Source organism: Ascaphus truei, unplaced genomic scaffold (assembly GCF_040206685.1).
Source record: "Ascaphus truei isolate aAscTru1 unplaced genomic scaffold, aAscTru1.hap1 HAP1_SCAFFOLD_448, whole genome shotgun sequence".
NCBI lineage: Eukaryota > Metazoa > Chordata > Amphibia > Anura > Ascaphidae > Ascaphus > Ascaphus truei.
In genome coordinates, this window is record NW_027456779.1 from 64,176 (window position 1) to 82,556 (window position 18,381).

General features: G+C 57.1%; 1 protein-coding gene across 1 annotated transcript in view; it reads right to left on the reverse strand.

The window, feature by feature from the left end:
• Positions 1-18,381, reverse strand: part of ZNF318 (zinc finger protein 318) — a 104,693-nt gene that overhangs the window by 19,483 nt on the left and 66,829 nt on the right. The window lies entirely within an intron of this gene.

The window sequence follows — 18,381 nt, forward strand, 5'->3', positions numbered from 1 at the left end:
TATGCCCTGATCCGTGCACTACAGAACCATGGGGCCCCAGATGTTCGCCCTGATCCGTGCACTACAGAACCATGGGGCCCCAGATGTTCGCCCTGATCCGTGCACTACAGAACCATGGGGCCCCCCCGATATACGCCCTGATCCATGCACTACAGAACCATTGCCCCCCCCCCCCCCCCCGATATACGCCCTGATCCGTGCACTACAGAACCAGGGGCTCCCTGATGTTCGCCCTGATCCGTGCACTACAGAACCATGGGGCCCCAGATGTTCGCCCTGATCCGTGCACTACAGAACCATGGGGCCCCAGATGTTCGCCCTGATCCGTGCACTACAGAACCATGGGGCCCCAGATGTTCGCCCTGATCCGTGCACTACAGAACCATGGGGCCCCAGATGTTCGCCCTGATCCGTGCACTACAGAACCATGGGGCCCCAGATGTTCGCCCTGATCCGAGCACTACAGAATCATGGGGCCCCCCCGATATACGCCCTGATCCGTGCACTATAGAACCATGGGGCCCCCCCGATATACGCCCTGATCCATGCACTACAGAACCATTGCCCCCCCCCCCGATATACGCCCTGATCCGTGCACTACAGAACCAGGGGCTCCCTGATGTTCGCCCTGATCCGTGCACTACAGAACCATGGGGCCCCAGATGTTCGCCCTGATCCGTGCACTACAGAACCATGGGGCCCCAGATGTTCGCCCTGATCCGTGCACTACAGAACCATGGGGCCCCAGATGTTCGCCCTGATCCGTGCACTACAGAACCATGGGGCCCCCGATATACGCCCTGATCCATGCACTACAGAACCATTGCCCCCCCCCCCCCCCGATATACGCCCTGATCCGTGCACTACAGAACCAGGGGCTCCCTGATGCAGTATACGCACAAAGGTTAGAGGATCAAAAAAGGCAGCCGCTCCTTAAGGGTACATCATACCTCTCCCATGTTTTATAAGATATATTGGAATATTGTTATTATATGTAATTAACATATTTCTTCTAACCAGGATTCAATTACCATGTTGCATTATGTTAATGAGTTTATGTCTAAATAGGGAGTGACAGTACTGGCTCAAGTTCCCAATTACTCTGTTTTTTGTTATTTTGATTACCTTTAGGTGTTCAGCGCCAATTAGATTATGGGCAGAGAGATTTAAATAGTACCCTCCCTCTGTCCCTACACTACACTCCTTGAGAAAGAACACTGGCTGTTCGAAACGCGTGGGAGGAGGTTCTTTTTGTTCTGTCTGGGGACCGTATCTGTTTTGATGTAGTTTAATAAAGTTTTTTACTTTTCCCTACTGGTGAGTACTGTACCCTTAAGGAGCGGCTGCCTTTTTTGATCCTCTAACCTTTGTGCTACCATTTCCGAATCTGAGAGACGCGGCGGAGTGAGGGTGCACCACGCAGGTTCACCGAAGCCAGAAGAACGCCAGGGAACAGTGATTGATCGTGAATATGTGGGTGCTCCACACGGATATTGCTGGGGAGTTTCATTGACGCTTCTCAAGGCTATTCACCCCCGATACCCTGACGGTTACCTCCTTTACCAGGCTGACGTTAACTCCATATGCTCCATATTACAATCTGATTTCTACTGGGATATGGTGCAGCAGGTTCCTAGAGCTAAGTAGATTGTTTTTCTATACTCCCTGATATACGCCCTGATCCGTGCACTACAGAACCATTGGACCCCGATATACGCCCTGATCCATGCACTACAGATCCATGGCCCCCGATATACGCCCTGATCCGTGCACTACAGAACCATGGGCCCCCGATATACGCCCTGATCCATGCACTACAGATCCATGGCCCCCGATATACGCCCCGATCCGTGCACTACAGATCCATGGGCTCCCGATATACGCCCTGATCCATGCACTACAGAACCATGGCCCCCGATATACGCCCTGATCCGGGCACTACAGATCCATGGCCCCCGATATACGCCCCGATCCGTGCACTACAGATCCATGGCCCCCGATATACGCCCTGATCCGTGCACTACAGAACCATGGGACCCCCCGATATACGCCCTGATCCATGCACTACAGATCCATGGCCCCCGATATACGCCCTGATCCATGCACTACAGATCCATGGCCCCCGATATACGCCCTGATCCATGCACTACAGAACCATGGCCCCCGATATACGCCCTGATCCATGCACTACAGATCCATGGCCCCCGATATACGCCCTGATCCGTGCACTACAGAACCATGGGACCCCCCGATATACGCCCTGATCCATGCACTACAGAACCATGGCCCCCGATATACGCCCTGATCCATGCACGACAGAACCATGGGCTCCCTTGATATACGCCCTGATCCGTGCACTATAGAACCATGGGACCCCCCGATATACGCCCTGATCCATGCACTACAGAACCATGGCCCCCGATATACGCCCTGATCCATGCACTACAGAACCATGGGCTCCCTTGATATACGCCCTGATCCATGCACTACAGAACCATGGGCTCCCTTGATATACGCCCTGATCCGTGCACTACAGATCCATGGCCCCCGATATACGCCCTGATCCATGCACTACAGAACCATGGCCCCCGATATACGCCCTGATCCATGCACTACAGAACCATGGGACCCCCCGATATACGCCCTGATCCATGCACTACAGATCCATGGCCCCCGATATACGCCCTGATCCGTGCACTACAGATCCATGGCCCCCGATATACGCCCTGATCCGTGCACTACAGATCCATGGCCCCCGATATACGCCCTGATCCATGCACTACAGAACCATGGGGCCCCCGATATATGCCCTGATCCATGCACTACAGATCCATGGCCCCCGATATACGCCCTGATCCGTGCACTACAGATCCATGGCCCCCGATATACGCCGTGATCCGTGCACTACAGATCCATGGCCCCCGATATACGCCCTGATCCGTGCACTACAGATCCATGGCCCCCGATATACGCCCTGATCCATGCACTACAGAACCATGGGGCCCCCGATATACGCCCTGATCCGTGCACTACAGATCCATGGCCCCCGATATACGCCCTGATCCGTGCACTACAGATCCATGGCCCCCGATATACGCCCTGATCCATGCACTACAGAACCATGGGGCCCCCGATATACGCCCTGATCCGTGCACTACAGATCCATGGCCCCCGATATACGCCCTGATCCGTGCACTACAGAACCATGGCCCCCGATATACGCCCTGATCCGTGCACTACAGATCCATGGGCTCCCGATATACGCCCTGATCCATGCACTACAGATCCATGGCCCCCGATATACGCCCTGATCCATGCACTACAGAACCATGGCCCCCGATATACGCCCTGATCCGGGCACTACAGAACCATGGCCCCCGATATACGCCCCGATCCGTGCACTACAGATCCATGGCCCCCGATATACGCCCTGATCCGTGCACTACAGAACCATGGGACCCCCCGATATACGCCCTGATCCATGCACTACAGATCCATGGCCCCCGATATACGCCCTGATCCATGCACTACAGATCCATGGCCCCCGATATACGCCCTGATCCATGCACTACAGAACCATGGCGCCCGATATACGCCCTGATCCATGCACTACAGATCCATGGCCCCCGATATACGCCCTGATCCGTGCACTACAGAACCATGGGACCCCCCGATATACGCCCTGATCCATGCACTACAGAACCATGGCCCCCGATATACGCCCTGATCCATGCACGACAGAACCATGGGCTCCCTTGATATACGCCCTGATCCGTGCACTATAGAACCATGGGACCCCCCGATATACGCCCTGATCCATGCACTACAGAACCATGGCCCCCGATATACGCCCTGATCCATGCACTACAGAACCATGGGCTCCCTTGATATACGCCCTGATCCATGCACTACAGAACCATGGGCTCCCTTGATATACGCCCTGATCCGTGCACTACAGATCCATGGCCCCCGATATACGCCCTGATCCATGCACTACAGAACCATGGCCCCCGATATACGCCCTGATCCATGCACTACAGAACCATGGGACCCCCCGATATACGCCCTGATCCATGCACTACAGATCCATGGCCCCCGATATACGCCCTGATCCGTGCACTACAGAACCATGGGACCCCCCGATATACGCCCTGATCCGTGCACTACAGATCCATGGCCCCCGATATACGCCCTGATCCGTGCACTACAGAACCATGGCCCCCGATATACGCCCTGATCCATGCACTACAGAACCATGGGGCCCCCGATATATGCCCTGATCCATGCACTACAGATCCATGGCCCCCGATATACGCCCTGATCCGTGCACTACAGATCCATGGCCCCCGATATACGCCGTGATCCGTGCACTACAGATCCATGGCCCCCGATATACGCCCTGATCCGTGCACTACAGATCCATGGCCCCCGATATACGCCCTGATCCATGCACTACAGAACCATGGGGCCCCCGATATACGCCCTGATCCGTGCACTACAGATCCATGGCCCCCGATATACGCCCTGATCCGTGCACTACAGATCCATGGCCCCCGATATACGCCCTGATCCATGCACTACAGAACCATGGGGCCCCCGATATACGCCCTGATCCGTGCACTACAGATCCATGGCCCCCGATATACGCCCTGATCCGTGCACTACAGAACCATGGCCCCCGATATACGCCCTGATCCGGGCACTACAGATCCATGGGCTCCCGATATACGCCCTGATCCGTGCACTACAGATCCATGGCCCCCGATATACGCCCTGATCCGTGCACTACAGATCCATGGGACCCCGATATACGCCCTGATCCGTGCACTACAGATCCATGGCCCCCGATATACGCCCTGATCCATGCACTACAGAACCATGGGACCCCCCGATATACGCCCTGATCCGGGCACTACAGAACCATGGGGCCCCCGATATACGCCCTGATCCGTGCACTACAGAACCATGGCCCCCTGATATACGCCCTGATCCGTGCACTACAGAACCATGGCCCCCGATATACGCCCTGATCCATGCACTACAGATCCATGGGACCCCCCGATATACGCCCTGATCCGTGCACTACAGAACCATGGCCCCCGATATACGCCCTGATCCGTGCACTACAGAACCATGGGACCCCCCGATATACGCCCTGATCCGTGCACTACAGAACCATGGCCCACCATATACGCCCTGATCCATGCACTACAGAACCATGGGGCCCCCGATATACGCCCTGATCCGTGCACTACAGAACCATGGCCCCCGATATACGCCCTGATCCATGCACTACAGAACCATGGGGCCCCCGATATACGCCCTGATCCGTGCACTACAGATCCATGGCCCCTGATATACGCCCTGATCCATGCACTACAGATCCATGGCCCCCGATATACGCCCTGATCCGTGCACTACAGATCCATGGCCCCCGATATACGCCCTGATCCATGCACTACAGAACCATGGGACCCCCCGATATACGCCCTGATCCGGGCACTACAGAACCATGGCCCCCGATATACGCCCTGATCCATGCACTACAGATCCATGGGACCCCCCGATATACGCCCTGATCCGTGCACTACAGAACCATGGCCCCCGATATACGCCCTGATCCGTGCACTACAGAACCATGGGACCCCCCGATATACGCCCTGATCCGTGCACTACAGAACCATGGGGCCCCCGATATACGCCCTGATCCATGCACTACAGAACCATGGGACCCCCCGATATACGCCCTGATCCGTGCACTACAGATCCATGGCCCCCGATATACGCCCTGATCCATGCACTACAGATCCATGGCCCCCGATATACGCCCTGATCCGTGCACTACAGATCCATGGCCCCCGATATACGCCCTGATCCGTGCACTACAGAACCATGGGACCCCCCCCGATATACGCCCTGATCCATGCACTACACATCCATGGCCCCCGATATATGCCCTGATCCATGCACTACAGAACCATGGGACCCCCCGATATACGCCCTGATCCGGGCACTACAGAACCATGGGACCCCCCGATATACGCCCTGATCCGTGCACTACAGAACCATGGGACCCCCCGATATACGCCCTGATCCGGGCACTACAGAACCATGGCCCCCGATATACGCCCTGATCCATGCACTACAGAACCATGGCCCCCGATATACGCCGTGATCCGTGCACTACAGAACCATGGGACCCCCCGATATACGCCCTGATCCGTGCACTACAGATCCATGGCCCCCGATATACGCCCTGATCCGGGCACTACAGAACCATGGCCCCCGATATACGCCCTGATCCATGCACTACAGAACCATGGCCCCCGATATACGCCGTGATCCGTGCACTACAGAACCATGGGACCCCCCGATATACGCCCTGATCCGTGCACTACAGATCCATGGCCCCCGATATACGCCCTGATCCGTGCACTACAGATCCATGGCCCCCGATATACGCCCTGATCCATGCACTACAGATCCATGGCCCCCGATATACGCCCTGATCCGGGAACTACAGTACCATGGCCCCCGATATACGCCCTGATCTGTGCACTACAGATCCATGGCCCCCGATATACGCCGTGATCCGTGCACTACAGAACCATGGGACCCCCCGATATACGCCCTGATCCGTGCACTACAGAACCATGGGGCCCCCTGATATACGCCCTGATCCGTGCACTACAGAACCATGGGGCCCCGATATACGCCCTGATCCGGGCACTACAGAACCATGGCCCCCGATATACGCCCTGATCCATGCACTACAGATCCATGGCCCCCGATATACGCCCTGATCCGTGCACTACAGATCCATGGCCCCCGATATACGCCCTGATCCATGCACTACAGAACCATGGGCCCTCCGATATACGCCCTGATCCATGCACTACAGAACCATGGCCCCCGATATACGCCCTGATCCGTGCACTACATAACCATGGCCCCCGATATACGCCCTGATCCATGCACTACAGATCCATGGCCCCCGATATACGCCCTGATCCCTGCACTACAGAACCAAGGGCCCCCGATATACGCCCTGATCCGTGCACTACAGAACCATGGCCCCCGATATACGCCCTGATCCATGCACTACAGAACCATGGGACCCCCCGATATACGCCCTGATCCATGCACTACAGAACCATGGGACCCCCCGATATACGCCCTGATCCGTGCACTACAGATCCATGGGACCCCCCGATATACGCCCTGATCCATGCACTACAGAACCATGGGACCCCCCGATATACGCCCTGATCCGTGCACTACAGATCCATGGCCCCCGATATACGCCCTGATCCATGCACTACAGAACCATGGCCCCCGATATACGCCCTGATCCATGCACTACAGATCCATGGCCCCCGATATACGCCCTGATCCGTGCACTACAGAACCATGGGACCCCCCGATATACGCCCTGATCCATGCACTACAGAACCATGGCCCCCGATATACGCCCTGATCCATGCACTACAGATCCATGGTCTCCCGATATACGCCCTGATCCGTGCACTACAGAACCATGGGACCCCCCGATATACGCCCTGATCCATGCACTACAGATCCATGGCCCCCGATATACGCCCTGATCCGTGCACTACAGAACCATGGGACCCCCCGATATACGCCCTGATCCGTGCACTACAGATCCATGGCCCCCGATATACGCCCTGATCCGTGCACTACAGAACCATGGGACCCCCCGATATACGCCCCGATCCGTGCACTACAGATCCATGGGACCCCCCGATATACGCCCTAATCCGTGCACTACAGAACCATGGGGCCCCCGATATACGCCCTGATCCGTGCACTACAGATCCATGGCCCCGATATACGCCCTGATCCATGCACTACAGATCCATGGCCCCCGATATACGCCCTGATCCGTGCACTACAGAACCATGGGACCCCCCGATATACGCCCTGATCCGTGCACTACAGAACCATGGGACCCCCCGATATACGCCCTGATCCGTGCACTACAGAACCATGGGCCCCCGATATACACCCTGATCCGTGCACTACAGATCCATGGCCCCCGATATACGCCCTGATCCGTGCACTACAGATCCATGGCCCCCGATATACGCCCTGATCCGGCACTACAGAACCATGGGACCCCCCGATATACGCCCTGATCCGGCACTACAGAACCATGGGACCCCCCGATATACGCCCTGATCCGTGCACTACAGATCCATGGCCCCCGATATACGCCCTGATCCGTGCACTACAGAACCATGGGCCCCGATATACGCCCTGATCCGTGCACTACAGATCCATGGCCCCCGATATACGCCCTGATCCGGCACTACAGATCCATGGCCCCCGATATACGCCCTGATCCGGCACTACAGATCCATGGCCCCCGATATACGCCCTGATCCGGCACTACAGAACCATGGGACCCCCCGATATACGCCCTGATCCGGCACTACAGAACCATGGGACCCCCCGATATACGCCCTGATCCGTGCACTACAGAACCATGGGCCCCCGATATACGCCCTGATCCATGCACTACAGAACCATGGGCTCCCGATATACGCCCTGATCCATGCACTACAGAACCATGGGACCCACCGATATACGCCCTGATCCGTGCACTACAGATCCATGGCCCCCGATATACGCCCTGATCCGTGCACTACAGATCCATGGCCCCCGATATACGCCCTGATCCGTGCACTACAGATCCATGGGACCCCCCGATATACGCCCTGATCCATGCACTACAGAACCATGGGCCCCCGATATACGCCCTGATCCGTGCACTACAGATCCATGGGCCCCCGATATACGTGCCTCACTCGTTTTCTCATTACCCAACCCCTCCCCCCCCCCCCCCCCCCCACGCATCATAACACTTGGGGGGAGAGCCTGGCTGACGCCTGGGAGTTAGCACAGATTTTCGTGCTGCCCTGGACACTGGAGAAAACCCCCATTACGTGACGAATAGATGTGGATGGGTTAAATTTAACCCCAAAGTAACCAATTTCTACACCAGCTCACACAGGGCCGTGTGAGTATAGCCTTATAGATTATATATCATTTCCCCTAACCCTATCAACATACAGCTATATCTAGCTGGGAGGGGCACAGCTCGCCCTCAAGGAGGTGATCACTAATTGTGATTGCTTACACATGGCCGTGTAAGTATTATTATATTTACAACCCGCCCCCCACCTTTGGAACTACTGTCAATATTCATCATCATTATTATTGTATATGTCTTTCTAATCCCATGCTCCCCCATTGCTTGTTTGTCCCCGATATACGCCCTGATCCATGCACTACAGATCCATGGCCCCCGATATACGCCCTGATCCCTGCACTACAGAACCATGGCCCCCGATATACGCCCTGATCCCTGCACTACAGAACCATGGGGCCCCCGATATACGCCCCGATCCGTGCACTACAGAACCATGGCCCCCGATATACGCCCTGATCCGTGCACTACAGAACCATGGGCCCCCGATATACACCCTGATCCGTGCACTACAGAACCATGGGCCCCCGATATACGCCCTGATCCGTGCACTACAGATCCATGGCCCCCGATATACGCCCTGATCCGTGCACTACAGAACCATGGCCCCCGATATACGCCCTGATCCGTGCACTACAGATCCATGGGCTCCCGATATACGCCCTGATCCGTGCACTACAGATCCATGGCCCCCGATATACGCCCTGATCCGTGCACTACAGAACCATGGCCCCCGATATACGCCCTGATCCGTGCACTACAGATCCATGGGCCCCCGATATACGCCCTGATCCGTGCACTACAGAACCATGGCCCCCGATATACGCCCTGATCCGTGCACTACAGAACCATGGGCCCCCGATATACGCCCTGATCCCTGCACTACAGAACCATGGGCTCCCGATATACGCCCTGATCCGGGCACTACAGAACCATGGCCCCCGATATACACCCTGATCCGTGCACTACAGAACCATGGGCCCCCGATATACGCCCTGATCCCTGCACTACAGAACCATGGGCTCCCGATATACGCCCTGATCCGGGCACTACAGAACCATGGCCCCCGATATACGCCCTAATCCGTGCACTACAGAACCATGGCCCCCGATATACGCCCTGATCCGTGCACTACAGAACCATGGGCCCCCGATATACGCCCCGATCCGTGCACTACAGATCCATGGCCCCCGATATACGCCCTGATCCGTGCACTACAGATCCATGGCCCCCGATATACACCCTGATCCGTGCACTACAGAACCATGGCCCCCGATATACGCCCTGATCCGTGCACTACAGAACCAAGGGCCCCCGATATACGCCCTGATCCGTGCACTACAGAACCATGGCCCCCGATCCGTGCACTACTGAACCATGGGCCCCCGATATACGCCCTGATCCGTGCACTACAGATCCATGGCCCCCGATATACGCCCTGATCCATGCACTACAGATCCATGGCCCCCGATATACGCCCTGATCCGTGCACTACAGAACCATGGGACCCCCCGATATACGCCCTGATCCGTGCACTACAGAACCATGGCCCCCGATCCGTGCACTACTGAACCATGGGCCCCCGATATACGCCCTGATCCGTGCACTACAGAACCATGGGACTCCCCGATATACGCCCTGATCCATGCACTACAGATCCATGGTCCCCGATATACGCCCCGATCCGTGCACTACTGAACCCTATCAACATACAGCTATATCTAGCTGGGAGGGGCACAGCTCGCCCTCAAGGAGGTGATCACTAATTGTGATTGCTTACACATGGCCGTGTAAGTATTATTATATTTACAACCCGCCCCCCACCTTTGGAACTACTGTCAATATTCATCATCATTATTATTGTATATGTCTTTCTAATCCCATGCTCCCCCATTGCTTGTTTGTCCCCGATATACGCCCTGATCCATGCACTACAGATCCATGGCCCCCGATATACGCCCTGATCCCTGCACTACAGAACCATGGCCCCCGATATACGCCCTGATCCCTGCACTACAGAACCATGGGGCCCCCGATATACGCCCCGATCCGTGCACTACAGAACCATGGCCCCCGATATACGCCCTGATCCGTGCACTACAGAACCATGGGCCCCCGATATACGCCCTGATCCGTGCACTACAGAACCATGGGCCCCCGATATACACCCTGATCCCTGCACTACAGAACCATGGCCCCCGATATACGCCCTGATCCGTGCACTACAGAACCATGGGCCCCCGATATACACCCTGATCCGTGCACTACAGAACCATGGGCCCCCGATATACGCCCTGATCCGTGCACTACAGAACCATGGCCCCCGATATACGCCCTGATCCGTGCACTACAGATCCATGGGCCCCCGATATACGCCCTGATCCGTGCACTACAGAACCATGGCCCCCGATATACGCCCTGATCCGTGCACTACAGAACCATGGGCCCCCGATATACGCCCTGATCCCTGCACTACAGAACCATGGGCTCCCGATATACGCCCTGATCCGGGCACTACAGAACCATGGCCCCCGATATACGCCCTGATCCGTGCACTACAGAACCATGGGCCCCCGATATACGCCCTGATCCCTGCACTACAGAACCATGGGCTCCCGATATACGCCCTGATCCGGGCACTACAGAACCATGGCCCCCGATATACGCCCTAATCCGTGCACTACAGAACCATGGCCCCCGATATACGCCCTGATCCGTGCACTACAGAACCATGGGCCCCCGATATACGCCCCGATCCGTGCACTACAGATCCATGGCCCCCGATATACGCCCTGATCCGTGCACTACAGAACCATGGGACCCCCCGATATACGCCCTGATCCGTGCACTACAGAACCATGGCCCCCGATCCGTGCACTACTGAACCATGGGCCCCCGATATACTCCCTGATCCGTGCACTACAGAACCATGGGACCCCCCGATATACGCCCTGATCCATGCACTACAGATCCATGGTCCCCGATATACGCCCCGATCCGTGCACTACTGAACCATGGGCCCCCGATATACGCCCTGATCCATGCACCCCCGATATACGCCCTGATCCGTGCACTACAGAACCATGGGACCCCCCGATATACGCCCTGATCCGTGCACTACAGAACCATGGGCCCCCGATATACGCCCTGATCCGTGCACTACAGATCCATGGTCCCCGATATACGCCCTGATCCGTGCACTACAGAACCATGGGACCCCACCGATATACGCCCCGATCCGTGCACTACTGAACCATGGGCCCCCGATATACGCCCTGATCCATGCACTACTGAACCATGGGACCCCCCGATATACGCCCTGATCCATGCACTACAGATCCATGGTCCCCGATATACGCCCTGATCCGTGCACTACAGAACCATGGCCCCCGATATACGCCCTGATCCGGGCACTACAGAACCATGGGGCCCCCGATATATGCCCTGATCCGTGCACTACAGAACCATGGGCTCCCGATATACGCCCCGATCCGTGCACTACTGAACCATGGGCCCCCGATATACGCCCTGATCCGTGCACTATAGATCCATGGGCCCCCGATATACGCCCTGATCCGTGCACTACAGATCCATGGCCCCCGATATACGCCCTGATCCGGGCACTACAGAACCATGGGGTTCCCGATATACGCCCTGATCCGTGCACTACAGAACCATGGGACCCCCCGATATACGCCCTGATCCGTGCACTACAGAACCATGGGCCCCCGATATACGCCCTGATCCGTGCACTACAGATCCATGGTCCCCGATATACGCCCTGATCCGTGCACTACAGAACCATGGGACCCCACCGATATACGCCCCGATCCGTGCACTACTGAACCATGGGCCCCCGATATACGCCCTGATCCATGCACTACTGAACCATGGGACCCCCCGATATACGCCCTGATCCATGCACTACAGATCCATGGTCCCCGATATACGCCCTGATCCGTGCACTACAGAACCATGGCCCCCGATATACGCCCTGATCCGGGCACTACAGAACCATGGGGCCCCCGATATACGCCCTGATCCGTGCACTACAGAACCATGGGCTCCCGATATACGCCCCGATCCGTGCACTACTGAACCATGGGCCCCCGATATACGCCCTGATCCATGCACTACAGATCCATGGTCCCCGATATACGCCCCGATCCCTGCACTACAGAACCATGGCCCCCGATATACGCCCTAATCCGTGCACTACAGATCCATGGCTCCCGATATACGCCCTGATCCGGGCACTACAGATCCATGGCCCCCGATATACGCCCTGATCCGTGCACTACAGAACCATGGGACCCCGATATACGCCCTGATCCGGGCACTATAGATCCATGGGCCCCCGATATACGCCCTGATCCGTGCACTACAGAACCATGGCCCCCGATATACGCCCTGATCCGTGCACTATAGATCCATGGGCCCCCGATATACGCCCTGATCCGTGCACTACAGATCCATGGCCCCCGATATACGCCCTGATCCGGGCACTACAGAACCATGGGGCCCCCGATATACGCCCTGATCCGGGCACTACAGAACCATGGGCCCCCGATATACGCCCTGATCCGGGCACTACAGAACCATGGGGCCCCCCGATATACGCCCTGATCCATGCACTACAGAACCACGGGACCCCGATATACGCCCTGATCCGTGCACTACAGAACCATGGGCCCCCGATATACGCCCTGATCCGGGCACTACAGAACCATGGGCTCCCTTGATATACGCCCTGATCCGGGCACTACAGAACCATGGGCTCCCTGATATACGCCCTGATCCGTGCACTACAGAACCATGGGACCCCCCGATATACGCCCTGATCCGGGCACTACAGAACCATGGACCCCCGATATACGCCCTGATCCATGCACTACAGAACCATGGGCCCCCGATATACGCCCTGATCCGTGCACTACAGAACCATGGCCCCCAATATACGCCCTGATCCATGCACTACAGATCCATGGGACCCCCCGATATACGCCCTGATCCGTGCACTACAGAACCATGGGACCCCCCGATATACGCCCTGATCCGTGCACTACAGAACCATGGGACCCCCCGATATACGCCCTGATCCGTGCACTACAGAACCATGTGGCCCCCTGAATACGCCCTGATCCGTGCACTACAGAACCATGGGGCCCCCGATATACGCCCTGATCCGTGCACTACAGAACCATGGGACCCCACCGACATACGCCCTGATCCGTGCACTACAGAACCATGGGCCCCCGATATACGCCCTGATCCATGCACCCCCGATATACGCCCTGATCCGTGCACTACAGATCCATGGCCCCCGATATACGCCCTGATCCGTGCACTACAGAACCATGGCCCCCGATATACGCCCTGATCCATGCACTACAGAACCATGGGACCCCCGATATACGCCCTGATCCGTGCACTACAGAACCATGGGCTCCCGATATACGCCCTGATCCGGGCACTACAGAACCATGGCCCCCGATATACGCCCTGATCCATGCACTACAGAACCATGGGACCCCCCGATATACGCCCTGATCCATGCACTACAGAACCATGGGACCCCCCGATATACGCCCTGATCCGGGCACGACAGAACCATGGGCCCCCCGATATACGCCCTGATCCGTGCACTACAGAACCATGGCCCCCTGATATACGCCCTGATCCGTGCACTACAGAACCATGGGACCCCCCGATATACGCCCTGATCCATGCACTACAGAACCATGGGCTCCCGATATACGCCCTGATCCATGCACTACAGAACCATGGGCTCCCGATATACGCCCTGATCCGTGCACTACAGAACCATGGCCCCCGATATACGCCCTGATCCGTGCACTACAGAACCATGGCCCCCGATATACGCCCTGATCCATGCACTACAGAACCATGGGCTCCCGATATACGCCCTGATCCATGCACTACAGAACCATGGCCCCTGATATACACCCTGATCCGTGCACTACAGAACCATGGGCCCCCGATATACGCCCTGATCCGTGCACTACAGAACCATGGCCCCCGATATACGCCCTGATCCGTGCACTACAGAACCATGGCCCCCGATATACGCCCTGATCCGTGCACTACAGAACCATGGCCCCCGATATACGCCCTGATCCGTGCACTACAGAACCATGGGACCCCCCGATATACGCCCTGATCCGGGCACTACAGAACCATGGGCCCCCCGATATACGCCCTGATCCGTGCACTACAGAACCATGGGACCCCCCGATATACGCCCTGATCCATGCACTACAGAACCATGGGACCCCCCGATATACGCCCTGATCCATGCACTACAGAACCATGGGACCCCCCGATATACGCCCTGATCCATGCACTACAGAACCATGGGACCCCCCGATATACGCCCTGATCCATGCACTACAGAACCATGGGACCCCCGATATACGCCCTGATCCGGGCACTACAGAACCATGGCCCCCGATATACGCCCTGATCCGTGCACTACAGAACCATGGGCCCCCCGATATACGCCCTGATCCGTGCAGTACAGAACCATGGGACCCCCCGATATACGCCCTGATCCGTGCACTACAGAACCATGGGACCCCACCGATATACGCCCTGATCCGTGCACTACAGAACCATGGGCCCCCGATATACGCCCTGATCCATGCACCCCCGATATACGCCCTGATCCGTGCACTACAGATCCATGGCCCCCGATATACGCCCTGATCCGTGCACTACAGAACCATGGCCCCCGATATACGCCCTGATCCATGCACTACAGAACCATGGGACCCCCGATATACGCCCTGATCCGTGCACTACAGAACCATGGGCTCCCGATATACGCCCTGATCCGGGCACTACAGAACCATGGCCCCCGATATACGCCCTGATCCATGCACTACAGAACCATGGGACCCCCCGATATACGCCCTGATCCATGCACTACAGAACCATGGGACCCCCCGATATACGCCCTGATCCGGGCACTACAGAACCATGGGCCCCCCGATATACGCCCTGATCCGTGCACTACAGAACCATGGCCCCCTGATATACGCCCTGATCCGTGCACTACAGAACCATGGGACCCCCCGATATACGCCCTGATCCATGCACTACAGAACCATGGGCTCCCGATATACGCCCTGATCCATGCACTACAGAACCATGGGCTCCCGATATACGCCCTGATCCGTGCACTACAGAACCATGGCCCCCGATATACGCCCTGATCCATGCACTACAGAACCATGGGCTCCCGATATACGCCCTGATCCATGCACTACAGAACCATGGCCCCTGATATACACCCTGATCCGTGCACTACAGAACCATGGGCCCCCGATATACGCCCTGATCCGTGCACTACAGAACCATGGCCCCCGATATACGCCCTGATCCGTGCACTACAGAACCATGGCCCCCGATATACGCCCTGATCCGTGCACTACAGAACCATGGCCCCCGATATACGCCCTGATCCGTGCACTACAGAACCATGGGACCCCCCGATATACGCCCTGATCCGGGCACTACAGAACCATGGGCCCCCCGATATACGCCCTGATCCGTGCACTACAGATCCATGGCCCCCGATATACGCCCTGATCCGTGCACTACAGAACCATGGCCCCCGATATACGCCCTGATCCGTGCACTACAGATCCATGGGCTCCCGATATACGCCCTGATCCATGCACTACAGATCCATGGCCCCCGATATACGCCCTGATCCATGCACTACAGAACCATGGCCCCCGATATACGCCCTGATCCGGGCACTACAGAACCATGGCCCCCGATATACGCCCCGATCCGTGCACTACAGATCCATGGCCCCCGATATACGCCCTGATCCGTGCACTACAGAACCATGGGACCCCCCGATATACGCCCTGATCCATGCACTACAGATCCATGGCCCCCGATATACGCCCTGATCCATGCACTACAGATCCATGGCCCCCGATATACGCCCTGATCCATGCACTACAGAACCATGGCGCCCGATATACGCCCTGATCCATGCACTACAGATCCATGGCCCCCGATATACGCCCTGATCCGTGCACTACAGAACCATGGGACCCCCCGATATACGCCCTGATCCATGCACTACAGAACCATGGCCCCCGATATACGCCCTGATCCATGCACGACAGAACCATGGGATCCCTTGATATACGCCCTGATCCGTGCACTATAGAACCATGGGACCCCCCGATATACGCCCTGATCCATGCACTACAGAACCATGGCCCCCGATATACGCCCTGATCCATGCACTACAGAACCATGGGCTCCCTTGATATACGCCCTGATCCATGCACTACAGAACCATGGGCTCCCTTGATATACGCCCTGATCCGTGCACTACAGATCCATGGCCCCCGATATACGCCCTGATCCATGCACTACAGAACCATGGCCCCCGATATACGCCCTGATCCATGCACTACAGAACCATGGGACCCCCCGATATACGCCCTGATCCATGCACTACAGATCCATGGCCCCCGATATACGCCCTGATCCGTGCACTACAGAACCATGGGACCCCCCGATATACGCCCTGATCCGTGCACTACAGATCCATGGCCCCCGATATACGCCCTGATCCGTGCACTACAGAACCATGGCCCCCGATATACGCCCTGATCCATGCACTACAGAACCATGGGGCCCCCGATATATGCCCTGATCCATGCACTACAGATCCATGGCCCCCGATATACGCCCTGATCCGTGCACTACAGATCCATGGCCCCCGATATACGCCGTGATCCGTGCACTACAGATCCATGGCCCCCGATATACGCCCTGATCCGTGCACTACAGATCCATGGCCCCCGATATACGCCCTGATCCATGCACTACAGAACCATGGGGCCCCCGATATACGCCCTGATCCGTGCACTACAGATCCATGGCCCCCGATATACGCCCTGATCCGTGCACTACAGATCCATGGCCCCCGATATACGCCCTGATCCATGCACTACAGAACCATGGGGCCCCCGATATACGCCCTGATCCGTGCACTACAGATCCATGGCCCCCGATATACGCCCTGATCCGTGCACTACAGAACCATGGCCCCCGATATACGCCCTGATCCGGGCACTACAGATCCATGGGCTCCCGATATACGCCCTGATCCGTGCACTACAGATCCATGGCCCCCGATATACGCCCTGATCCGTGCACTACAGATCCATGGGACCCCGATATACGCCCTGATCCGTGCACTACAGATCCATGGCCCCCGATATACGCCCTGATCCATGCACTACAGAACCATGGGACCCCCCGATATACGCCCTGATCCGGGCACTACAGAACCATGGGGCCCCCGATATACGCCCTGA